The sequence below is a fragment of the Equus caballus genome, chromosome 16, assembly GCF_041296265.1.
Source record: "Equus caballus isolate H_3958 breed thoroughbred chromosome 16, TB-T2T, whole genome shotgun sequence".
Lineage (NCBI taxonomy): Eukaryota > Metazoa > Chordata > Mammalia > Perissodactyla > Equidae > Equus > Equus caballus.
Genome location: NC_091699.1, coordinates 64,141,298 through 64,167,406, shown reverse-complemented (window position 1 = coordinate 64,167,406; position 26,109 = coordinate 64,141,298). Strand labels below are relative to the sequence as shown.

Genomic DNA, 26,109 nt, shown 5'->3' with positions numbered 1-26,109 from the left:
TAAACTGGGACACGCCTGCCCTACCGACCCAACCCCAGGCCCTTTGGGACCCTCTTTTTCTCTTTGTGGAATCTGCAGTAAGCTCTGCAGCTGACCTCAGAGGTCACCCCACAAGCTCTTTCCTGTTTGAAACTTGTTCCCCAGGCCGCCTTTCCACCGGCTCTGAGTCATTATCCTCCAGCCCTGACATCGACACCCCCATTAGATGAAAGCGTCCCACTGTCTCCTCCATCCTCAACACAAAAGCAGCGGGCTTTTTGTTGTTGTTTGCGTTTGTTTTCCGTTTTTAAAAATAAAAACCTATGTTGCACTTTCTTCTTATTACAAAAGCAACACATGTTAGTCATAAAAATACTCAAACAGCGCAGATAAACAGAATGGAGAAATAAAAAGCGTCCATTATTGCATCAAACAAAGAAGAAGGGCCGTGAGCGTGTTGGAATACCTTTCCAGACTTTTTTCTCTGCAGAGACCTATCCATTTAGTGCTGCAAAAGGAGACCACACTGAACATCCTGGTAATGAACTTGCTTTTTTCATTTGGCAATATGTTGAGAACATTTTTCTGTGTCATTAAATATTCCACAAGATTTTTTTTCTATTTTGCAGTACGAACAAAGTTTAGTGGTTTTTGTCTAAATATAAAAGCAATTCACACTTAAAATTTCATACCCTTTGCTCCGGGCATTGCCCTCCCAGGGGCACTGCAGAAATACTATGGGTGAATCAGAAGAACGCGTGCTTGACTTTGCCGCTTGAAAAGCAGGGACGTTGCTAACATTCTCTGAAACCACTCCTAGGAGTTATGACTAACTGGTTTGGAGAGCTTTACAGAGCTCAAGTACGAAGATGTCCCCATGTCTCTTATGAGTTCAAGTCCACTTAGAAGAGGCCCGCCCCCTTACCGCCCGCCCCCTCCCTGCCCCTCTACCCTCGGAAGTGATGCTGATTATCTTCCCCCATGAGGACCTGCCTTCCCACAAACTATTATACAACACAAACCTCAAGGTCACAGACCTTAGAAGAAAAGGGGCAGCCTGACTTCTCCGCTCACCCGGAGAGCACTGGAGTCTACTGTGCCTTCTACTGCCCCTTCTGTCTGCCTCTCACCATGGCCTTTTGGTGCTCCAGGGCCAACAGATTCTGCCAGCCAGTTGGCAGTGATGCCAATCCCAGGTGTGCTCCAGCTCCCAGCATGGCAGCCACTGCCCTGTGAGGGAGGATGCCTCCATTCTCTCTACTGCAAATCCAGCTCCACATGCCTCTCGCTTAGTGTCCAGCTCCCTGACCCTGTCACTCCTATAGAGAGCCATTCCCCCCTTGGCTCCAGCCAGGGGAACCAAGCCGGAGGCGGGTTCAGGAGCCCATCACTTGCCAACCAGAATCACTGTTTATTCCAATGTCCTCCCCTAAAGATCCACAGCCACACACCTGGAATCCATCATCTCCCTTTTCAACGCAGGAAGTACAAAAGCTTTACTCCACTCCCCTTCTCTTCAATAGAACACCAGGGCAGTGACTGAAGGATTCAGACCCTCAAAACAAAGAACCCCACAGGCGGCTTCACCTCTTTGACCCTGGAACATGAACATTGCTGGCTTTCTGCTTTCAAAACAATTTGGGAATGCTAACATCTAGGGAAAGACCAGACCTCCTTCAAGGGTCCAGGGGAGAGAAAAGGCTCTTTATTCATGATGAGGGAAGGAATAATTTCCCTACCTCACCTTTTATTCTCCAACCCAGACACAAGCTAGGGAACCGTTTAGTGTTTCTTGCTAAAACAGTGAAAAACAAAACCCTAGCTAAGTTTTAAGTGGGTCACCCTGCTGCACAGCGAAATTAATCTTCAATCGGTCATTCCCTCTCTCTTTAAATGAACAATTACTGATCGTTTTTAGAGAAACAACCTGGTGCCATCAAAAATCCCCAGGGTTGGAGTCAGAAAATTCAAGTTGTTCTTTCCCTGCTTCTGGCCACCGAGGTGGATTTGAGCCGAGTATTAAACTCTCTGAAACCCAGTTTCTCTGTCTGCCTAAGACTGGACTTGACAGCAAAACGTTGATACCCAAAGTCTGTTAGCCAGGAGTCTGCTTCCCCGGGCAGCGCCTAACACTTCCCTACCAGCGTTTGCTGGGGCAACTTACTCTCCTGTGCATTTTTATTTTATAATTTCCAGAAAAAACTGAAAATCCAAATACTTGCTCAATAATTAGGGAATCATTAAAGGACCCTAGCTAGGTGACACAGTTGATTACTATAATTTACTCACTGTATGGCTCTGAATAAGCTATTAGTCTCTCTGAAATTTAGTTTCCTCAACTATAACAGTAGCTAACGCAGATCCTATAGGCCAGGCACTAGTCTAGCTGTTCGGGTGTATTACCTCATTAAACTCACCACTGCAACTTAACAAGGTAGGTACTGTCATTATTATCATCCTCAGAGGCGAGGTAACTGAGGCTTGAGCAGTTAAGTGATTGTCCCAAGGTCAAGCACTCAAGATGTGGCAGAGCTAGCATTCAATCCAGGCAGTCTGGCCCCAGAGGCCATATTCTTTTTGTTGTTGTTAGATTTTTTCTAACTCATTTTTTTGGTGAGGAAGATTGGCCCTGAGCTAACATCTGTTGCCAATCCTCCTCTTTCTTTTTTTTCCCTCTCCAAAGCCCCAGTACATAGTTGCATATCCTAGTTGTAGATCCTTCTCGTTCTCCCATGTGGGACGCCACCTCAGCATGGCTTGATGAGTGGTGCTAGGGCTGCACCCAGGATCTGAACTGGCGAACCCTGGGCCACCAAAGCAGAGCATGGGAACTTAATCACTATGCCACCGGTCCAGCCCGCAGAGGCCATATTCTTAAATGTACATCACCCTACCTCTGGCTTTGAGACCATGGAATGGTAGTTAGGCTTACCTCTTCGGACTGTTGAAATGATTAAATATATACAAGACACTGTGTGTCAGCACACACTGAGTCCTTAAGATATGAGTCAACATTACCATATTATTATTTTCTAGATGAATTTGATAAAGTATTGTGCTGCTAGTTGAAAATTATAAAAACCTGTGGCAACATAGAGAAACCCATCTGTCATACAATGCATAGTAAATGAAAGTAAAATATAAAATAGTATTATATTTTGGTTGTGCCTCTGTACAAATTATGTTCCCATTTTATGAGTGTGTCTGTCAGTTCTTGCCGCATACCAGACAATAAGCACTCAATTCTCATAGTCCACTAGTTAGAAATGGATCTACACATTGAGACTGGGCTTACCTGGGCAGCTTTGCATCATATTGCAGTCCAGCTGGGCTTGTCTCCTTGCTGCAGATTGGACTCAGGTCTGCTCCATACGTGCTCACTCTGAGGCCCAAGCTGAAAGGGCAACAGCCAGCTGGGAGAAGCTCCTCCTGCGGCAATGACAGCGGTGTAAGAGGCAAACTCAACCACACAAGTGTATTTCAAACCTCTACTCGCATCACAACATCCCATTGGTTAAATCACGTGGCTGAGCTCAAAGTCAAGGGCTGAGAAACAGTGCTCCACACCCTACGAGGCCAAAGCAAGTCACGCGGCCCAATTCAACATCAACTAAACGGGGAAGTATAACTTTCCCATGGAAGTGGAGGTGAGGGAGTAAATATTTCTGAACAATAATTTGCTAAGAGAAGGACCAGATAGAAATAGAGGAAACCGAGAAGGATGATTAGTTCAGCGAGGTCGTGGGTGAGTATTTAATCTTCTTTTCCTCCCAAAATTACACTTATTATTTTACCGCCCTAAGATCGAAGCAGGAAAACAGGGAAACCTCAAGAATCACTCCTTAAAAAAAAGGCTAAAAGGAAAGACTAGCCCGAGGTCACATTTGTTCACTCATTGCACACACATTTGCTGAGCCCCTCCTCAGCTCCAGGGGAATCCAGTCCCTGTCCTCAGGCACTCACGGTCTAGCCAATGAGTGATGATAATACCATGTTGATTGATGATAACTATAATCATAGCCAACATTTATTAAGTGTGTCATCTCCCAGGTGCTGTGTTAAGCCATTTATGTGGTGTAGTCTCTTGTAAATCCGTTACAAATCTCTATAAAGAAGGTTCTATTATAATCTCATTTTATAGAAAAGAAACTTAGGCACAGAGAGGTAAATGATTTATTCAAGGTCATCCAGCTGGTATGGGGTAGAACTGGAATTCCAACCAGGCGGTCCAGCTTCAGACCTTGCGACCTTAGGCACTTCACTCCCCATTCACATATCCCCCATACCCATCCCATCCCATCCCCGTTCCCTCATAGCAAACCCTCTCTCTATCCCTGAGTTAAAGGATTGCTAACACCAAGTGTCCCTCCTCTGGAGGGCTGGCAAACACAAAGCCTCCTCTTTCAAAGGTGTCCCTAACAAATTAGATCTCACAGGCAGGCGTGGGCAAAGGGCGCCAGGTTTCAGTAAAGAAATTGACTTTTTGGGAAGCCTGGAGAAGAGAAGAAGAAAGGGAAACTCATCCATGTTCATTTTCCAAGGTGACAGAAGCTGAGTGAATCCATTATGAGGGCAGTGACTAGATTTTTCCACCTCAAATGGAAACAGTAAAAATAAGGGCTGGCGGCACAGCATCAGGGAACTAGGTGAGGTAAAAGCAAACAGTTCCAGATAACAAGGACCTCTTGCATGGAAAGAGACTACCCAGAGGAGGCCGACGGATCCCTTTCACAGAGGCAGGGTGGTGAAGCAGGTCAAGGAGGGAGCAAGACGCAGATGCTTGAGATAAGCTCTCAGAATACCCTAGAATTCAGTAACTATTCTACTCACGTTCTTTTTCTACCTCACTTTTCTTGAGGCAGCTTTCAGACTATGCCAAGCAGCAAAGTGGAGTGAAACACCACAGCCCATTCAGACCACCAAATTCTTTCTTCCTTCTCGACGTCCTGACCGTGCCCAGACCACCCAGGATCCTGCTCTTGTGAAGCATTGATCTGTGATGGCAGTTAAGAAAAAAGTAACTTCCCACCCCTCCAAAACAAAACAAAGGAAAACACTGGAACATGAGAGTCATATAAACACTGGCGTCGGACTCAGCTATTTCGATTACAATTGCAATATTTCATTACTCGTAGCAAAGACTGAGAATACAAACAAAAACCAAGAGCAAAGAAGAGACTGATGAATCAAGTAGGAAAGAACTTATTGGTTAGTAAGTGTCCAATTCGACCCATCACAAATGACCTGACAAGTAGCTGATGAAAAGAATGGCCAAATTTAAGCAGCAGACAGCCCTTCCAGAGAAATCCCACAAGAAGACTGCTAGCAGTTCCCTTTTCCTAGACACAATGGCAATCATATTAAGTACAACAACAGAAAAATCAGAGTGCGACCCTCGCATTAAAACTGGGTCACTGTTACCCTGAGCAGGCTCTGTGTAAGTTATCTCCCAGCCAGCGCATCCGCCTGGTGGTGGCGCGCACCTGATTAACAACCTGTAGGGGCGGTAAAAATTCCATTTACCTTTGACCAATGGGTTTCCAGATATATCAGCCCTCACATTACCAACAGGAAGAAAATTAAGAGATTGAAGAGGTAATATTTTTAATAGGGTTTCGTAATTCTTCCCCTTCACGCAGGCTCAGTCTCGGCATGCAGCTGGCTTCTGAGGTCCCCCCACCCCCCATCCTTCATGCTGTTGTCACATAAAGACCTCGGGAAATGCACAGGTATTTGTGGAGCCCCTGCCCGCCCCCCCCCCCCCACCCGCCACTTCTCTGGCCCTGTTCCGTAATGTGGGGAACCCTGGACAATTCCACAAAGGTAGGAAAGAAACAGTTGGGGCACGGGTGTCAGAGGGGCCCTGTGGTGTGGGGTGTGGCATGTGGGGACAGGAGGAGTGACTCCTTGGAAAAGGCTGCAGGGGATGGATGCCTCCAAGGGCACCAGGTTTCAATTAAGTCAGAGGCGGCCCTTTGAATGCCTTCCTCTTGTCTCCTGGTCTCTTTTTTGTACGGCTTCCTCTCTTCTTTCTTGAAAATCTTAGCAGAACTCCTGTCAGGATGTGACCTTAAAATGAATTCTTGCAAAGGTCCCACTTTTAAAGAATGTGATCTGGGCCCCCTGCTCTAGGTTAAGCGTCTGATACGCGATGGAGGCCACATTCTTTGACTAGTTTAAGGATTTGGTTTACCTCAGAATGAGGGTCACAGAGAGTACACGGAATACAGAGTGTGGAAGGGGTGGGGGGTGTGGGGAAAGCGGTGCGGGAGGAGAAAATATAGAGCCTGTGGGGATGCAACCGTGGGATGGGAACAAAAACCAGAGAGGGGGTGGGAGGCAGGACATGCTACGGCATGGATGAACCTTGAGGCCATCCTGCTAAGTGAAGCGATACAGTTACAAAGGAACAAATACTGTCTGATTCCACTCATAGGAGGTGCTTAGAGTAGGCAAATTCATAGAAGCAGAAAAGAGAGTGGTGGTCGCCAGGGATGGGGGGAGGAGGACGGGGAGTTCGTGTTGATGGGTAGTTTCAGTCTGGAAAGATGAAAAAGTTCTGGAGACGGATGGTGGTGATGGCTACACAACAGTGTGAATGTACTTAATGCCACAGGACTCCACACTTAAGGATGGCTAAAATGGTCAATTTCATGTTATATACATCTCAGCACAATGAAAAGAAATTTTAAGAAAATATATAGTTGAGGGTAGTTTAATTAGTTGTGTGGAAGACCTAGTCTGACAGGAAGCAGATTCAGTGTCACCCCGAAGTTAAGGGGTGGAGGGCGGGGTTGGGGTACAGTTGGACCACCAGTCATCTCCGGGAAATGCCCTTCTTAATGGTATCCGAACTTGGGAACCTGAAATCTTTCCACCTGGCTGAGGCAAGGATGCGTCCTTCATTGGGGACCACCCTATGTGTACAGCAGATGCCTTCCATTACTGCTCACCCAGGAGGTGGCCTAGGGACTCAGTAACAAATGGGGCAGCGCTCCCCTTAGAGGAACGGCTCCAAGACCTTTCTAGGAAAGCAGGGAATAAAAACGGAAAAGTGTTAAACGTGAATTGTGCACAAGCTCAGCCTTTCAGATTGGGAGTGAAACATCTAGCAAATCTGAGCCCTTGGAGGTCACCAAAACTCTGTGCAAGAAACCAGAACCGATTGTGGTACCCAGAACTCCAGCTGTGGATGAACTCTGTCTGGTGAATTAGGCCAGGCAGAGTGTGCTCGGCGGGTGAACTGGGCCTGCCCCACTTCTGTCATTGTTCAAGAGGTGAGCCTTCCCGCCTTAGCTTGAGAACTACCGCTGAGGGAGGCCCAGCCTCACAAAGGAATCCGGGCTGGCGGCTCACCGTGGCATCCTGTTTGCTGCAGGCAAGCATCTTTTCTGTGGGTTATTTTTGTCCCTGGCCTTGGCTTGTTTTTCCCAGTGCCGCTCCTTGGCTCGTAACATTTCTCCCCTGTTTTATTAAAAACGGAGATAAATCATCTAATAAATCTGTAAGTTTTTTCCTTCAAACCTCTTCAACAATTGCCAAAGTCACAAAGTTGCATCTCTCCCACAGCAGGAGGCTAACAAAACAACTGGTGTGTTCATAGAAACGTATAGATCAAGAAAACCAAGCGAAAACCTTTAATTATTCAGAAACCTCCCACTTCTGGTCCTAAATTGACTTGCCTTGGTTTGATTTAAAGAGGCAGAGTAACACCTGAGCTGCTCGAAGGCTGCCACCACACCCATCAGCACACCGAGGCAGGCCTGCGTCCCTTCGCATGATGAAGACATGCATAAACAAACTTGTGGTTGGGACAATGATTGGGAGCACCCCCAGCATGTCATTTTTAAAGCTTTCCCTTCCCACACACATATACACAAACCTCTGCACCCAATTCTCCTTCAGTTTCTAAAATCACTGAATCACAGAATTCTGGCATTTGAAAGGAACCCAGGCATTGTCTAAGGCAACCCCTTATTTTCATAGACACACAGGATTCTAAGGATGTGAAAGGATGTCTAGTCTAATACCAACTCTCCCATCAGATGTCTTACAGTTCACACACAAATCTACTCAGCACCCCAATAGTACTTTTCGTGCACCTCCATTACTACTTCACTCATTTAATATAATTATTTCTTTTTTAAAAGTTGAAATTTTTATTTATTTTTTGAAAAGGTAATATGTTCATATGATTGATCATTTGAAAGGTAAGAAGAATATATAATCCTATCCTATGGAGACCTAGCTCCCCTCCCCAGAGGCAACTAATATTAATTCCTTAAGCATCCTTTCTGAGATATTCTATGCATGTATACATAACTATATTCTTTTCTCCCCTCTTTTGTACACGAATGCTTTTACACTGGTCTACATCTTTGCCTTAACATATTTTGTAGATCTTTCTGTATCAAGCTTCGTTCTTTTTGACAGCTCCATGGTATTCCATCACATGCTGTACCATAATTTGGGAGCATTTTGGTTCCTTCCAATCTTTTTCATTACAAATAATGCTGCAATGAACAATCTTGTGTTTATGATATTTTGCACCATTATTTCCTTAGGATAGACTCGCTAAGGTGGAGTTGCTGGGTCCACAGGTGTGCGCATTTGCAATTTTGATAAATACCAGCAAATGTACCTCCCCTGACTTCTACTCTCACCAGCAGTCGATGAGAGTGCCTGTTTCCCCACAGCTTCACCAACAAGGATGTCGTCAAACTGCTTGACTTTTGCTGTAATTATTTGTTTGCCCATTGCTCTCCCTGGCCCCATCCCCTCATTAAAATGTGAGCCCATCAAGGTTCCTCAGAACCTAACCTGATACCCGGTACCTAATAGATTCTCAATAAATATTTCCTAGTGCTCACTTCAGCAGCACACATGCTAAAACTGGAACGATACAGAGAAGATTAACATGGCCCCTGCGCAAGGATGATGTGCACGTTTGTGAAGCGTTCCACATTTTTAGAAAGTTAAATAAATATATTTTGTATTTTAGAGAGTTAAATTTTTAGAGAGTTAAATAAAAAACATTTAAGAAAACTTAAATGTTTTCACCATAAAAAAACAAAGTACTATGTGAAGTGATGGAGGTGTTAACTATCCTCACTGTGGTAATCATTTCTCAGTAAATACATGCATCAAATCATCACATTATACACCTTACCTTACACAATGCTATATGTCAATTATATCTCAGTAAAGCTGGAGAGGGATAGAAAAATGAATCCTTCCAATCAATAAATATTTGAGAAATACATGAATGAATGAATGATGGGGTTCTTTAAATCAGAATTAGAAACCATGGCCCTCATTTTTTCCATTTTGTGAGTTTGGGTATGCTGCATTTCATTTTATGGAAGTGTAGTCCACTTCTACACGTACTCTGAAAGCTTTACAAATTCTCAGAGACAGAAACATTCCATCCCTCTTCCTCTACTCCCCGTTGTTATTGGAAAGTCAGAACACTGAAGTGTTTGTTCTCTTTCGTGAGTATTTTGTTTCAAACATCTGGTGATGACCGCCTTGTTAGAGCAGAAAGTAAAATAAATATATACATGAGTACACCCTGATCCACACCACTCTCTGCCTCTGTCTCACACACACACAGACACACAGCTGAAGTTCTCAGACCCCCTGGCCTAAAGGGTGAGTGATCGTTTCCAGAGGCAAAGTATGCTGAGTGGAGTGTGCCCCTCCCAGGCGCTCCTCCGGGGGTGAGCTCTTAGATTGGCTTTTCCACGGTTGAGTTCTCCAGGAAGCCAGCTCTGACCTGGAGAACCTGCAGGACATTTACCAGTGTGCACTTGGGATCAGCACCTATGGAAGAAAAAGGGAGGAAAAGGAGTGGACAGAGGGAGAGGTCAGACTGCAATGCCATCAACGAAAGCCTCATCCACCTCTGTGGAGAGTTCTAGAGCTGGGATGGCCCTACAGAGCTCTCCCAAGTAGGGATGAAGGGGCCAGGCTTTTGGAGCCCCCATGTCGATCAGTCTTTAGACCTGGGCTGCCCCTGGGCAGGGGGAACACCCGTGGACAAGGTGGCCCTCTTTGGTAGCGGCTATTCCAGCTGGAGGCCATCTGCTGACAGCACTTCCTGAGGCTGGAGGGATAAATCCTTCATTCCTGCAGCGGGATCCTAGTCATCCACGGGGTTTTGCCTAAAGTGACAGGCAGGTTTTCTCCCCAGGCTCTGCCAGATGCTACCCTGACCTTTTCCTGCTTTCCATTAGTGACTGACCATGGCTGTACATTAAAATGTTAACCCTAAAATGACAAAGGCTGTACACTCTCCTCTCACACATCCTCCAGGCTCTGGGTAAAGCACTCTCTCTGCTTCCACTGCACAACTGGCCAGCAAAGAGATTAGGCATCGAAAGCAGTGGAGGAGCTGCAGGAAATCAAGTCTGGGAATCAAGCCCCAATCTGCGGCGTCAGCCTTAAGTGGTGCCATTCCAAAAGCAAAAGAACAATATGGCCAAGTGGGGATGGGGCTGGCCCCGTGGCTGAGCGGTTAAGTTCGCGCGCTCCGCTGCAGGCGGCCCAGTGTTTCATTGGTTCGAATCCTGGGCGCGGACATGACACTGCTCATCAAACCACGCTGAGGCAGCGTCCCACATGCCACAACTAGAAGGACCCACAACAAAAAATATACAACTATGTACCGGGGGGCTTTGGGGAGAAAAAGGAAAAATTAAATCTTTAAAAAAAAAAAAGAGAACAATATGGCCAAGTGGGGAAATGGCCCACGCAGACATTCACTCTCCCCGTCATAGAGTTCTGAGAGTGGGAGAAAGTGTCCCACTATCTTCTCAGAGTTGGTCTTTCCCAAAACAAAAATTCCCATAAATTCAGGCCTTGACTGTGGACCAGAAGTGATGCCCAAGCATGGGAGGACTCTACGATATGAGAAGCATAGGAAAAAACTGTCTGGGAGAGTGCAGCCTCCATCCACTTGGACTTGAAAGTAGTAGATCTTGCCACAAGATGGCTTTCAAAATCGTTACTTTCTTTTCTTTTTCTTTTTGTTGCTGTTACTGTTGTTGTAACCAAGCTATGATCTGGAGCTTTAAGATCTAGATAAACCCCACGCTCACCCGGAAAAAGCCCAGAGGGCTGCTGAGGGTTGCTGTGAGAGAGTTGAAGTGCTCGAAGTCGCCTCTCTCCTCGTCTGTTCTTGGATTGTCTCACAGGTCTTGGCTGCATTGACCCGCACATGAAACGTAGCCTCCTCTTCAAGGTCCGTAAATTGCACACCCCACACAAGGCATCGTGGCTCTTCACAGACGTGACTGAAGATCTGGGAGGAAGATGAGGGAGGAGATTATGTTGCAGGGACCCAGACCATTTGGGTTGAATCCCATATAAGTCTGCTAGGGCTGCCATAGCAAAATACCACAGACAGGGTGGCTTAAACAACAGAAATTGATTTCCTCATAATTTTGGAGGCTGGAAGTCCAAGCTCAAGGCGTCAGCAGGGTTGGTTTCTCCTGAAGCTTCTCTTCCTGGCTTGTAGGTGGCCTCCTTGCTGTGTCTTCACGTGGTCTTCCCTCTGTGTGTTTCTGCGTCCTAATGCCCTCTTCTTATAAGGAGACCAGTCATGTTAGACTCTAATGACCACATTTCAACTTAGTTACCTCTTTAAGGACCCTATCTCTAAATACAGTCTCATTCTGAAGTACTGGGGGTTTGAGCTTCAACAGTGAATTTTGGGGGGACACAATTCAGCCCATAAGAAACCCTAAGCTTGCCCATGTTTAAGCAGTCCTCCAGCTACTCCACCACCAGCGAGTGGCTGTCTCATCCACACACTTCTCCAGTCTGAACACATCTCACTCTTTTCCAGGGTCGCAAAATTTTGTAAAGGGCCAGACAGTAAATATTTTATGCTCTGCAGGCTATGGGGTGTCCATCCCAACTATTCAACTCTGCCACTGAAGCATAAAAGAAGCCATGGATAATATGTAAATACATGGGTTCAGCTATGTTCCAATAAAACTTTATTTGTGGACACTGAAATTGCATTTCATATAATTTTCATGAGTCACAAAATATTTTGATTTTTTTCAACCATTTAAAAATTTTTAAACCTTTTTTTTTTAAAGATTAGCACCTGAGCTAACATCTGTTGCCAATCTTCTTTTATTTTTTTTTTTTTCCTTCTTCTGTCCAAAGCCCCCCAGTGCATCGTTGTATATTGTAGTTGCAGGTCCTTCTGGCTCTTCTATGTGGGACACCACCTCAGCATGGCCTGATGAGCGGTGCCATGTCCACACCCAGGACCCAAACCAACAAAACCCTGGGCCGCCAAAGCAGAGCGTGCAAACTTAACCACTTGGCCATGGAGCCGGCCCCTAAAAACCATTCTTGGCTCATGGGTCCTACAAAAACAGATGATGGGCTAGGTATTTTTGGCCGAAGTGTTGTGGCTGGACAATCCCTGCTCTATTCTCTTCTCTCTCACATCGCTCTCCTTCAACATCTCCCATGCTGCCACACTCAAGACTCACCCCGTTCCCCACCAGGCTCAGCAAGATAATTTCCAACACAAAGGCAGTTTCCTTCCTACTAGGAATTCTGGTGCCAGCTGTTAGATAACACATTATTTAGATCTGATACCCCATCTTGATTAAAAACATGTCCTTTTCTCACTGTTACAGAACCAACAAGATTTTGACTCACATTTCACAACTAAATAACTCATTTCATGTACTTTTATAGAGACCTTTCTCAAGTGTTTTCTGGGTGCCAAGAACTGTGCTAAGGCTCTGCAGAACCACTAAATTTGCACAGGAACACCATGAGATAAATATTATTATTACCTCTGTTTTGCAGACAAGAAAACTTGGGCTCATTAAAGTTGGGTAAATATCTCAAAGTCACACAGCTAGTTAAGTGACAGAGGCAAATTTGAAACAAGGATTATCTCCAAATCCAGACTCGTAGCCAATAATGCTACACTGTTTCCAAATGTTATATTTTCCCTCTGAGGACAGTGCATCATGATTTTGGGGTATCAGAGCATAAGAATCCTGGGGCAGAGACAGCTTATTACCCACCCAATATCCACTCTCTCCTTCTTCCTTATTAATAGAACCAATAGAACTAATTACTATTATTAGTACAACGAATAGAATACTAGTTATATTAGAATAATATATTATCTAATATATAATATATTAAAATATAAGATATAATATAAAATATAAGATTTTAATATGTAATATATTAAAATATTGGATAGTATATATTAGAATAATAACACCAATTATATTAGAATAATACTAATATAACTAATAGAACCCCAATTCTCTTTGGGGGTAACAGTATGCCCAGCCAGAAAGGCACATTTACCAGCCTCTCTTAACCTGTGAGATGCAAGCAGAAGTCACTAGAGGGTGTTTTCTGAGTTCTTTAGAGGAAATGATTCCGCTCGTAAGCACCCTCTCCCATTCTTCCTTCCTGAGATACAGACATGATGGCTGGTCCTTGGCAACTATCTTGAGCTCTTACAAAATAAAGGATCACACCATAAGAATGGACAGAGTGGGTTTTTAGAAGCCTGAGTCTCTGTTCATGGAGCTACCACATGAACCCTCAATTTCTCACCTTGAGCTGAGAAAAATAAAACCCTTAGTAATTGTTTAAGCTATGTAAAGGAAAAACCTACAATTTTTTCCTTCCTATGTAGGGAACAACCCAGTTCTTCCCTACTATGTCTTTCTTTTCTGTGTGTTTCCTTTACCACTCACACAGCACACTTTGCTTCTGACACTCCTGGTCACCAAATGTGTGGAAGTTTTTCCCCACAACAAGCAATTCTCTGTGATGCCAGCTGAGTGTTCTACAATTTAACACAACTCTAACACCATCTACCTGGAGACAGCGTCAGATCCCACAGGTTAAGGGCTCAGTCCCACAAGACTGCTCCTACTCTACTTCAGATGCCAGTCACAAGTAGTAGGTCCTTACTTTACCCACAACTTCTGTCCAATTTGGCTACAAGTCAGAGGTTCACACCACCCCCTCCCCAGATGCGATTAATTTGCTAGAGCAGCTCACAGAACTCAGAGAAACTCTTACTTAGGTTTACCCGTTTATTAAAGGAGAATACAGATGAACAGCCAGACAAAGAGATACAGAGAATGAGGTCTGGGAGGGTCCCAAGCGCAGAAACTCCTGTCTTTGTGGAGTTGGGGTGCGTCACCCTCCCCCTGTGGATGTGTTTGCCAACCTGGAATCTCTCTGAACCCCATACTTTTGGGATTTTACAGAGGCTTCCTCACATAGGCATGACCAATTAAGAGAGGTTGCTCAATTTAAATTGAGCATGATCAATTCAAGAGAGCGGAGAGTGGGGTTGAAATTCCAAGCTTCTAATCATGGCTTGGTCTTTCCGGTGACCAGCCCTCATCCAGGAACCACCCAGGAGCCCATGCAGAGTGGCCTCATTAGAACAAGACACTCCTATCTTTTAGGAAATTACACAAGTTTCAGAAGCACCACATCAGGAACCAGGGGCAGAGACCAATATATATTTTCTATTACCTCACAAGCCAGTACATTTCAGGTCTCTATTACTCATGGCCAAAAGCTATTTCTATTTGACATAAGCCCTCTCTAACCCTCACTCCCATACTACACTTAGAGGACTCACTCTTCAGCATCACTCTCTACTGGTCTTCTTGCTTAAGAAGAATCAAAGGGCTACGCTGCCCGGCATTACCCTGCCCTCTGCGCGGATATGTGCCATAATATGGACTCTTCATTCCTGTCTGCCAGCCTAGTATGGTCAGGTCTGTGGCTACTGGTTCCCGAACAGGACTGAGAATTTATACCCAGAAACTACCTGGACACTGACTCCAGACTCCTGGCTTGTACTAACTTCTCTTCTCCTGACCTCCCTAAAACAGGGAACGGGGTCAAGAGGTCCCAACAGTTAGCATCTGTCAATACTCCCTTGCTCTAAAACAGTTTACAGAGCATGTTCATGAGCAATATTTCTTTAATTGTCACAGCAACTCTGACTAATGAACAGGGATGGTACTGGTTGGTGTCCCCATTTTAGAGCTTAGGAAACTGGAACTTGGAGAGGCTAAGTGATTTGCCCAGTGCACAGCCAGGATGCACACTCAGCCCTTTAACTCCAAGGTCCCCGCTCCCTCTGACATGCCAATTGCCCCCAGAAGTCTTCTTAGATTTTAATGAGAGAAGTCTGAGACATGGCTCAGTTCAGGCAACCTCTTCCTAAGCAAGTTTGACTGTCCACCAACCATCTGTCTCCACCCAATATCTGAGTTACTCATCATCATTGAAAGGCTGATCTACTCACCTAAGTCAAATTAATAACTACATAGCGCTCAAAAGATCAGTTAAATCCACACCATCTGTGTCTGCTGCACATCTCCTCTCTATAATAGGCAATGTTGACATGAACAAACACTGACAATTCTGTAAACATCCAACAGATGGATCACTTACGTGAGAACAATGGCAGTTGTTTTGCTGTTGCTCTGAGTATGGTGGAAGACAGTGACAAGCGAGGCTGAGAAGATGCTGCCACACAAAGAAGGGAAGATACGAGGAGGAACTGGCATTTCCCAATTAGTCAGGAGAGGCTTCTTGGGGCAGACAGACTGTTAGGTGCTATTTATTTCAGTAATGAAACAAGTTCCGGAAGATAAGTGCCAGTTCAAACAAAGGCAGAAATGGGAGATTAATAATAAGAGCTAGCACTATACTTGCACAGTACTAGACAGAGTTCTTAAGTGTGGGAAACAGAAGTTGGCTCTGGTCGATGTAAGCACAAAGGGAATTCACTGAAAAGATACTGGGTTACTTTAATAATTGCCAAGAATTCTGGAGGACCAGGCTCTGAAAATGGACAGGAAAAAAGAGATTGTAGGAGGCAGAACCACTCAAAATCTCACCACCCAACTAGCCTAGCACTGGACACAGTGTATCAGTTAGCTATTTCTACAATAATGCTGTCTACCCAACAACTGCAAACACACAGTGACATATGATAATAGGTGTTTGTTGCTCATATTGCTTGGGTCACTCAGAGGCTGGTAGGCAGCTCTGTAATCCTGACTGGGCCACTCTTGAGGCTTCAGGTTGGCCAGCTATTGGCTTTTCCAGGCTGGCCTTATCGGGGGTGACTGGGATGACTCAGCTCTGCTCGGCATGTCTCTCGTCCTCCAGCGTGTCCAGGCCAGGCATGTTCTCGTGGTGATGGCAGAGGAGCAAAGGAATTGCAAAGTCACGTAATGTCCCTTGAGGCCTAGGCTCAGAACTGGCAATACCATCACCTTATCGGCCAAAACAAGCCACAAGACCAGCCTTGATGTAAGGAGTGGGGAAATAGACTGTGCCTCTTTAGTGAGGGAAATACAAAACCGCACAACAAAAGGCCTGATACAGGGGGTGACAAATTGAGACCATTAAGCAGTCACTCTGCCACTCACAGAAAACCACCACCAGCACCTCTGCCCTGAACCTGTGCATGGCCTCCACCACCACCTGTATGGATACTCCATGCTTCTTTGCATCCCAGCTCCAGATGCAGGGTCCCAAGCAAGTATATCAGGATAGTTGGAACTGGGCCATGGAGCTGTACACTAAAGGCACAGAAATACTGGGAAAGCGAGCATCTCAGGGTTTTTTTTAACCTCCTTAGGAAGAGAACGGTTCTGCCTCTCACCAAGACCAAGGTGGGGAATACCCTAAACATAGGCAAGAAGTTCAGATGCTGGATAGCCAAAAATTTGACAGTTGTTCTTTACAACCACCCAATGTCTGTTAGGCTATATTACAGAATGGCCCTAATTCTTCACCCCTCCTTCACCCTCCATTCCCTTTGCCCTGCACGTTGCTATGGTCTCCTTCCATGGGCAAGTGACCTGCTTCACTCCTTGACGCTAGACTCAATCATTCATCTTCTCACATTGGTTTATGGGATGTCAGCAAATTTTCACAAGAAGAGGTTTGCAATGGGCTTGCACATTAGGGCTTGTTCTCTTAGGCCTCTGCCCCCACCATGGGAACATGCCCAGGCCACCTGACAGAGACTAAGAGACATGTGGACCAGAGTGGAAGTTCCCCTGTTGCCTCAGCCTAGATCAGCCAGCTGACAGCTAGACAAGCCACAGACATATAAGCAAGCCCAGCCTAGATCAGCAAAACCATCTAGCCAACTCCCAGCAGACCAAATAAACACTTATTGTTATATGCCTCTGAGGTTTTGTGGTGATTTGTTACAAAGCATTATTGTGACAGTGGATAACTGATACAGTCTGTCAGCAGTTTCCATACAAATAAACTCATTTCATTCTCAACCTCCAAGTTAGATATTAGAATTTATATTTGCATGGAGAGATTAGATAAACTGCCTCAGGTTACCCAGGCTGGATTTGATGGTGATCTTCTGACAACAGAAGCCACTCTCTGGATAACTTTAACCGAGAACATAGTTAGAAAGAAGAGCTTTCATGACCCTGACCTCGGCTTCTGGGACAGGGCTATTCCTCACCTTGCCTGGGACAAAAGCTACTCTAAAATGAGCCAGGAAGACTTGGACAATAACCAAGAAACTATTCCAAGACTAATCCCATTAGAGCAAACCCTGGGAACAATGCAAGGTCATTCCCTGGCCTGGAAAGTTCTCGAAATAAGTGAACCACCAACAAGGACCTAGAAATACTTGAAGTTTTTGTGGTTTCTCATTGTAACGGCCTTAACTGTGATAGGATTTGGTCTGTCTCCTATTCTCAAAGGGCTAGAGTGTTTGATTGACACAGATAACTCCTTAGAACCTAAGCTAGTACCATAGAGGCAGTGTGTGGTGACAATAACTATCAGAACGCCCGGCACACAGCAGGTGCTCACTAAGCATTAGGCCCCTGCCCTGCCCTCTCATACTTCATATTTAAGGAATCCTGTCACCAAGACTTTTTATTTCTGCAAATCACAGCTCTTGGGGCCTTACAGATCCAAAGTTACATGTTGCTTCTAATATATACTTTAAGCCTACCATGCGCTAGATACCAAGAATATAGAGACCTGGAGGTGACTTTGAAAAACTTAGAATCTAGTGGGAAACAAAAGTTCTCAGAACCAGATTTAATTACTAACCCGGAGACAACATCACCATGGTGCCAAGTGAGCTGTCACAAGCACCGCATTTTGAGAGAAATAATGAAAATGTCAAATTTATGTTATGTTAAAAGGCGATTTTATCCATTTAATCTCTATTAAAAGATATAATGACTGATTTTCAATTGTTATTAAAAAAGACAATTTTAATTTCCTGCTTTGATGAATATATTATAAATTTTCAATTTTTAATACATAAAAGCTGCAATCTATATTAGCTTTGATACTCATCTACTTTTGCCCAAGTCCACAAAACTATAAAAAATCCCACTTTACAGCTAAAATACAAACTTCATAATAACATAAAAGCTAAATTTATTCATTCATTTAAACTCTATTAAAGACATCACAAATTATTATTTTAGTGCGTTTGAAGATAAATAGCCTTAAAAGGTAAAGGATCTTTTTCCAGGCAACTCCTGTCTGCGATGCCACATTTTGAAAAAATTGGCAGAAAGTTTAAGGAAAATACAAGAAGGCTATATCTAGAGAAAGAGTTGCTTTAATAACAAAGTTGAATTGCCAAGAAGACCTTAACTTTATTGCATACATGTACCAACCAGCATTTAACAGTAAGACCCAGTTGTACGATCTCTATCATCTTATTCCAGGGCTAATTCTGAAACCATTTGAAGAGTTGTCCAACTTCATTCTTGCTTTCAAAGTCTTTTCTTTGAAGAGGGAGTTCTGTCCATCCAGGCATGTGCTCTCAACACAAACTCTACCAGAGAGATCCATGGACTTGCACCCACAGGATTGAGTCTTCATCAAAATGGCAAGTAGCTGTGCGGGAGGAAGGAAGCAGAGTTCCATGGGGAGAAGACAGGAGAAGCTAAGTTTGTATTAATGAAAAGTTCTGAGGAAGAAGGACGGTGAGCATAGGGACCACTGAGCAGGTAGGCAGTGCGTGAGATTCCAGCCATCAGCTGATGTGCCTTCAGGTAGCAGAAAGGTCCTGAGTGTCTATGAAGTGGGAGTTGGGGTAAGAAGCCCACATCTAGCACACCACAAGGGCCCAATAAATGACTGTGCAATGCATGGCCCATGTGACTGCACTGGACTAACAGCTTTGGCTGTAGTTAATTCCGTCCATAAGGTGAAACTCCCAAAGTCAAAATTACCCTTGAAAATCCATCAAATTGCCCATAAAGAATAGAAATTTTTCTCTCTTATATCTTGATGGCTAGATTTGTTGCAGCCATATTTACTTGCTCCAAATTGGAAACCAATATACTGGTACCCCTCACTGAGCCCACCACAGGCAGGTTTTCCTCCAGCAACAGAACCCATGACTATTTCTTCTAAGTGCCAGACAAAGCAGCTGGCTTGTGTTAGAGGTCATGTTTTAAGAAATAACACATATCTTTAAACATCAAAAACAGACTCAATGTAGCATGAGCTGAATACTAGAAGACGTATGTGAGGACTTAGACCAAGTAGGATAGAGCAGATTGACCTCTGTGACCTCTGTGTGGGCAGTACACCCAGTTCAGGATAGAAACTCACAGAGAAGACTATAGACAGAATAGTCAGCACTACCTAAATGACTTTTTCCCTTTTCTGGGGGAAGGAGGGGGTAAAGTTTAAACATTTCAATTTGCATAAGTTAAAATGGCATATGATGCAATTGAACTACGCTTTTTAATTTCCCTGGACCTGTGCCATCCAATACAGTAGCCACTACAAATTGGGACCTGCTGTAATATAAAATATACACCAGATTCAAAGACTTCATATACAAAAATGTAAAATACCTTTATAATTTTTTTATTGATGATATTTTGAAATTATAATATTTTAGGTATACTGGATTAAATTAAATCTTGCTAAAATTAATTTCACTTGTTTCTTCTTACTTTGGGTAAACCTGACTACCAGAAAATTTAAAATGACATGTGGCTCCTATTATATTTCCATTGGATAGCGCTGGCCTTGACAAAGGGCCTGGATTAAGTTTGGAATTATCCAAGACTGAAACTTTGAATTACTAACACATGTTAAACTTGACAAAATTATTTGAAAACCTTCCCTTTTCTTTAACAATCCTACCAGATTTAAGAAAGCGTTGGCTTAAACTGATGTCTACATTTAAGCTGATAATCCAGGACCGCCCGAACGATTTTATCTTAGCAGGAGTGGGTCAAGTCCCAGAAGCCAATTATAAACCAGTAGCATTTATGCATCACATAATCTCTTGACCTTCAAATCTGAGCTCTTTGAATTCAATAAAACTACATGTAATTTTCAAAGCTTCAATTCCCCTTTTTTTTGGCTAGATGTCACATACTATGCGTAGAAATTACTTTTGTTCTAACATTTTATTGTAAAAATTCAAAACACACAATTAACATGCATACAATAAGAGAAGGAAAGACTTAGACCTTGGGCTCCAACAGACTGATTGTATCATTTGAAATGAAGAGAGTGGGATTCAAACCTTGCATCAGCCCCTCGTTGCTTAAATCCATTGTTTCAATGCAAGGTATGCAGGGTACTATATGCAGCAAGGAGGAGAAGCTAGAAGAGAGGTTGGGTGGTAGCCAAATGCTGCTTCCTCCACCCTAAAGAAAGCACCTTGCATCTTCATTATTCTATTTTTCAGCAAGCAAAGAAAGGGCTCCTGGCTGATAATGTGAACCAAATTTATCTCTTGGAAAAAAATAATAAATTGAAAAAATATTAAATAGATGAAACAAATAGTTCCTAAGACAGCCTTAACCATGTGTTGCTGAACCACCTCTATAATCATTCTATTCTTCACATTTTTCATTAGGTTTTTATAAGTGACACAATAAGAGATTTTTTTGGTCTGTCAACTCTCTTGTAGGAATTAAGATAAATTCATAAAAAGTTTTTAACCTCTTAAATACAAAGTAGAGAATATTATTTTGAGAGGGAAGATACAACTGAAGGACATTGGTAAGAAAAGTATAGGCTCTACGCAAAAAAGATTTACAGGTGGCAACTGGGTCAACTATATCTTCTGGATAAAATCATGTCTAGTCCCCTTGTCCTTATCATGGCATTTCCAGAAAGATATGTTTTCCTTCCAAACTTCCTCATTATAGCAGACAACATCAGTGTTCCGCTACAAGTCCCTTCAAATTAGATCCGTTTTTACCATTTTATGTTCCTGCCTTCTGTGTTGTTTTGTTTTGTTTCCCAAGAGGTAGCACCTGAAGATCTTTTTTGGAAGGTTGCCCTCAGGCTACCAGAGCCCACTTGGCCCACTTGCACAGAAAGTTGAAAGTGCCTGGGAATGTGTTGCCTCCGTCTTTGGCCCCTCACCAATGACTCGGGTGTGGCAGCCTCGTCTAGGGACAGCTCTGAGGCAGAACTCCTCCCCAGAGCTCCCCACAGGATCAGCCTGAACTCCGCTCTGGAGGCATCTGTCTGACATCACACAATTGCTTGGCCTCCTCTCCTTCCCCGTCCTTCATCCTCACCCCCTTGCTGGTTTCTCCTTGGATCATTTCCTTAATATATCACTTGGTACCCAGCCCCAAGCTCAGGGTCTGCTTCTGGAAAACCTAATCTAAGATACTTAACAACCCAGGTCTTCTCACCACAGCAGGCCTTCAAATCTTAAATTTCTTTTTCATTAATCCTAGTATGCATCCTAACCTGCAACTACACACTGAATTACTTACCCCACTCCCCAAACTCAATCCACGTCACCCCATTTTCTTGCCTTCACATCTATTGTCCTTGCTAAGTTGAATTCTCTGAGCTCTTCCCTTTACAAACGGGCCTTCTTTGGCTTTTCCAGGCTGTCCCTCAGTCCTCTGTTCTCTCATGGTCCTGTGGACGCATGGCATGGCTCTGAAGCTACACTGCCTGGGTTCAAATCATGGCTCTGCTACTGCCGACCAGATAACCTCAGACAAGTTACTTAATCTCTCTCACTTAGTTTTCACATGTGTAAAATAGATAGAAAAGTCAAATCTGTTTTCGATCATTCCTGTGAAAACGAATGAGATAATTTACATGCAAAGCTCTTGCAGATGACTGCTTCATAGTAAATTTTAGCTGGTGTTTTTGTATTGTGATTGTTTAGGAGTCAGTTTTGACTGTCAGCTCCTCAAGGGCAAAGTCATATCATATTCATCTCGATAAATGTGTTAAATAAATAAACATGCTCCATCAGAGAGCAGTTCTTTGGAGAAGGGTAACACCTAAATTGTTAGTGTTGAATCCCTTGGGACGCCATCATTTGCTTAACACCTTCATGATTTTTCCCTCACAGCCTGTACTATTATTTACTTATCGTGTTTCTTTAAGTTGACTTTATATAAGTCATTTTTTTAACCTGGCCTTATGCTGAGAAATAGAATATATGAAATCATAGGTTTCATATGTTAGTCGTGGTTTTTTCCAATATTCACTAAAATAAATATATAACCCCTAAAATAAAATCTGTTCATTCATACACCTTCCCAAATGATTTCGTATACCCCCATTGGTATCCTCATCTCACCGTGGAAAACGGCCTCAGGAAATTGGCAACCAGTCAATAGATGCCCAAGAATGTAACTAGAGTTTGGATACATATCAGAAAAGCAATAAGTCAATTAACAAGACCTTGGAGCAGAGAGCTCTCTGTTCTGAGCTTAAATTAATTGACTCCGTGATTTTTGACACAGCTTCTTTTAGCTCAGTTCTCAGGCACAGGCATACATTCTGCCTCATCCAGCAAAGGAGGGGCTCTGAACCCCAAAAATCCAGGACCCCCAACAATTAAAGCCTAGGTAGATGGGCCTCATGACAGACACATTAGAACGTGAGTCTATACCTCCTCCCACCTTGTCTGAACATGTTTCCTGTAGGAGGTGTTTGAAACTGAAGCAAGAAAGAATTTAACAGATAGGGAAAGGAAAATTAACCATTTCAGTAGCTCAGGGTTAGGCCTGGTAAAAGTTAAATGTAGAAGGACTCAGGTCCCCACTCATTCCATTTTGAAATGTTGATCATGGGCACACTATGAACTAGTCTTTCCATTGGTCTAAGATGACTACACATTCCTAGTATCTGCCTAGGATATTTGTCCCAAGAAAAATTCCGGGAAGGTTTCCTTGGGTTTTTTGGTTTTTTCTTTGCCACCAACACCCTGTGAAGCTCCCCTAACTAAGATGTAAAGTGTGGAGTTTAATAATAATCACACATCACTTAACAGGCATACATGCTGAGAAATGCATCGTTATGTTATTTCATTGTGCAAACATCACAGAGTGTACTTCCACAAACCTAGATGATATAGCCTACTACACACCTACGCTATATGGTGCTAATGTTGTGGGACCACCAGTGTATACGCGGTCTGTTGTTGACTGAAATGTCATTATGTGGCTATTATGACTGTACTATATTTAAAACTGGCTAAACCTTTACACAAGAAATTTTAAAACTTTGGCCACCAACTGCATTTGGAGCTAAAGATGAGTAAGACTAGGATAAACAAGAGAGTATTTGAGCATGAATAGGTGTGGTTACCTTTCAGAAGCATAGGATGGTTGAGCAATTTGTGTTCCAGACAACTTGGGGTGGGGACCAGGTGCCCAGGAGTTGGGAGAGAAAGGAGAATTGAAGGAGTTGGCCTGAGGGAGGTAGTTTATACCCTTACTTCTCACACTGCAGCACTGGCATCACCTGGGAGTTTAGTAGAATTTCAGAATTTCAGGCCCCTCCTCAGACCTACTGAATCAGAATCTCCTTTGTGTACACATTAAAGTTTGATGTGGTCTTACCAGCCTTCCTGCCATTTTCTGTGATTTCAAACACATGATCAATGGGTCTTGGCTTCCCCACTTCAGGCAGGCCTCCCTAGCACCATCAACTACCATCTGGAAAAGGCTTGTCTAACTCACTCTATTCTCTCCTTTACTCAAGACAGCCTTTTCTCATTGCCTCCATCGCCAACATTGTTCTCATTGCCAACATCTTCCTTGCCTCAGGGCCTTTGCATGTGTTGTTTATTCTGTCTAGCCCAGACTTCAACTGGCCAACACCAACTTTTCCATCAAGCCTCAGCTGAAACGTCACTTCCTTGGAGATGCTTTTCTTGTTACTCACTCTGATCTACATCCCCCACCATTCTCTCTTGTGGCCCACAGTTCTTTTCCTTCATAGTAGTCATTACAATTTGTAATTATAAATTAGCTGTCTTCCCTAGCACATTGTTCGGGGAAGGACCATGTCTGTTTGCTCTCTGCTGTACACCCAACACCTGTACAAAGCCTGAATCAGAATAGGTGCTCGATAAATATTGTTTCAATGAATAAATAATTGAAAACAGCTTCCTCACTCAAGACTCTTAGATGCTAATGAGCATCATTAATCTCTAAGAGAGTGATAAAGTGTGAATTGCTTCCCAAACTAATTTGCCTCTCTGCAAAAAACCTATTAATGTTCCAGGGAATGGGGTTCTACAGAGCACAGTTTGGAAAATCCTGGGGTAAGTAAAGGGGAGAGAAGAGAGTGTTCCTAGAAGTCAGAGCTTCACAGAATCTAGAGAAGACGAAAAATATGAGTACTCACTTTTAGAGTTCCTTAGAAAAGAAGCACCTTGAAAGATTATACTGGTTCTCATCATAACTGCATAAATCTCCCAAATCTTGTTGTGAAGGATCCTCCATCAGTGAAAATGATCAGAAGAACATTACAGACTCCAGAACTATCAATGGAAGAATGAAAGAGGAAATGAGTCCTGAGCTTCTACCACTATGAAATAGCAGTGATTTTGGAGAGTCTATATCACCATTATTTAGAAATTAATTTGCTGAGTCATCTTCCCCTGAGATCATTGCACAGTACAATACAATAGAATTATCCATCATATCAGTCAGTAAAAGGGTAGAAATAAATTCTCTTTGAGGAGGTCACAAAGGGAAGGTGTTCTGGTTACTATTGGGTAGCAAACCATCCCAAAACATAGTGGCTTAAAACAGCAGTAATTTTTCATTTTGCCCACATGTCTGCAATTTGTGCAGGACTCACGGAGGAAGGCTCATCTCTGCTTCATGTGGCTTCAGCGTAAGAAGTCTGGCTGTGTCCTGAAAGACTCCTTTCAAGATAACTCACTTCTATGACCGGCAAGTCGGAGCAGTGCTGGGAGCTCTGCCAGAGCTGGGGCTGAGGCCTCAGTTCCTCTCCACATGCGCCTCTCCCTGGGATGCTTGGGCTCCCTCACAGCATGGTGGCTGGGTTCCCAGAATAAGTCTCCCAACAGGACCATGAAGCTGAATGGCCTTATCTTATCTAGCCTCGGAAGTCACAAAGCATTACTCTTCTGCCTTCTATTGATGGAAGCAGTTACAAGCCCACCCAGAGTCAAAGAAAAGGGAATTAGATTCCATTCTTGTGCGTGTGTGTGTGTGTTTGTGTGTGTGTGAGAGAGGAAGATTGGCCCTGAGCGAATATCTGTTGCCAATCTTCCTCTTTTTGCTTGAGGAAGATTGTTGCTGAGCTAACACCTGTGCCAATCTTCCTCTATTTTATACATGGGATGCCACCACAACATGGCTTGATGAACAGTGTGTAGGTCTGTGCCTGGGATCCGAACCTGAGAACCCTGGGCTGCCGAAGCAGTGTGCACAAAGTTAACCACTATGCCACTGGGCTGGCCCCTAGACTCCATTTTTGATGGAGGAGTGGCAAGACTTTTGAGGAGCATGTAGGATGGGAGAGATTGTTGCAGCCATCTTTGGAAAAAATACCACAGAAGAAAAGATGTGGAGAAGGAATAATTTTTTTAAAAAAGACAAACTTGGTTAAAAACAAACTCCTCTCTGAATCTTCCTTTATTATGGAAGGAGGAAAGATAGATGTCAACATGTGTCAAGATAGAGTAGGGAGTTTCTTCCTACAGATTTGGAGACCTGACCCAGGAAAGTCCACAGAACTCTAATGGAAGTTTCGAGACCACACCTTGCCCCAGTGAGCCAGGACTTGAAGATTAAGCAGTCATTGTGTCTGAAA

The 26,109-nt window shown here is 43.6% G+C and overlaps 2 long non-coding RNA genes and 1 other non-coding gene across 3 annotated transcripts in view; 1 reads left to right on the top strand and 2 right to left on the bottom strand.

Annotated features, from left to right (window-relative positions):
• The window catches only part of LOC111768395 (uncharacterized), a 173,117-nt gene extending 169,709 nt beyond the window's left edge, over positions 1-3,408 (bottom strand). The window contains exon 1 of the long non-coding RNA XR_002800740.2: positions 3,275-3,408. This is a non-coding gene — a long non-coding RNA (uncharacterized lncRNA). The remainder of the gene's footprint in view (positions 1-3,274) is intronic.
• Positions 3,409-8,841: 5,433 nt separating this feature from the next.
• LOC111768506 (U6 spliceosomal RNA) lies at positions 8,842-8,948 on the top strand. The gene has a single exon (XR_002800906.1). It is a non-coding gene; the product is annotated as a U6 spliceosomal RNA (small nuclear RNA).
• Positions 8,949-24,678: 15,730 nt separating this feature from the next.
• The window catches only part of LOC138918068 (uncharacterized), a 104,423-nt gene continuing 102,992 nt past the window's right edge, over positions 24,679-26,109 (bottom strand). The window contains exon 3 of the long non-coding RNA XR_011427005.1: positions 24,679-24,805. This is a non-coding gene — a long non-coding RNA (uncharacterized lncRNA). The remainder of the gene's footprint in view (positions 24,806-26,109) is intronic.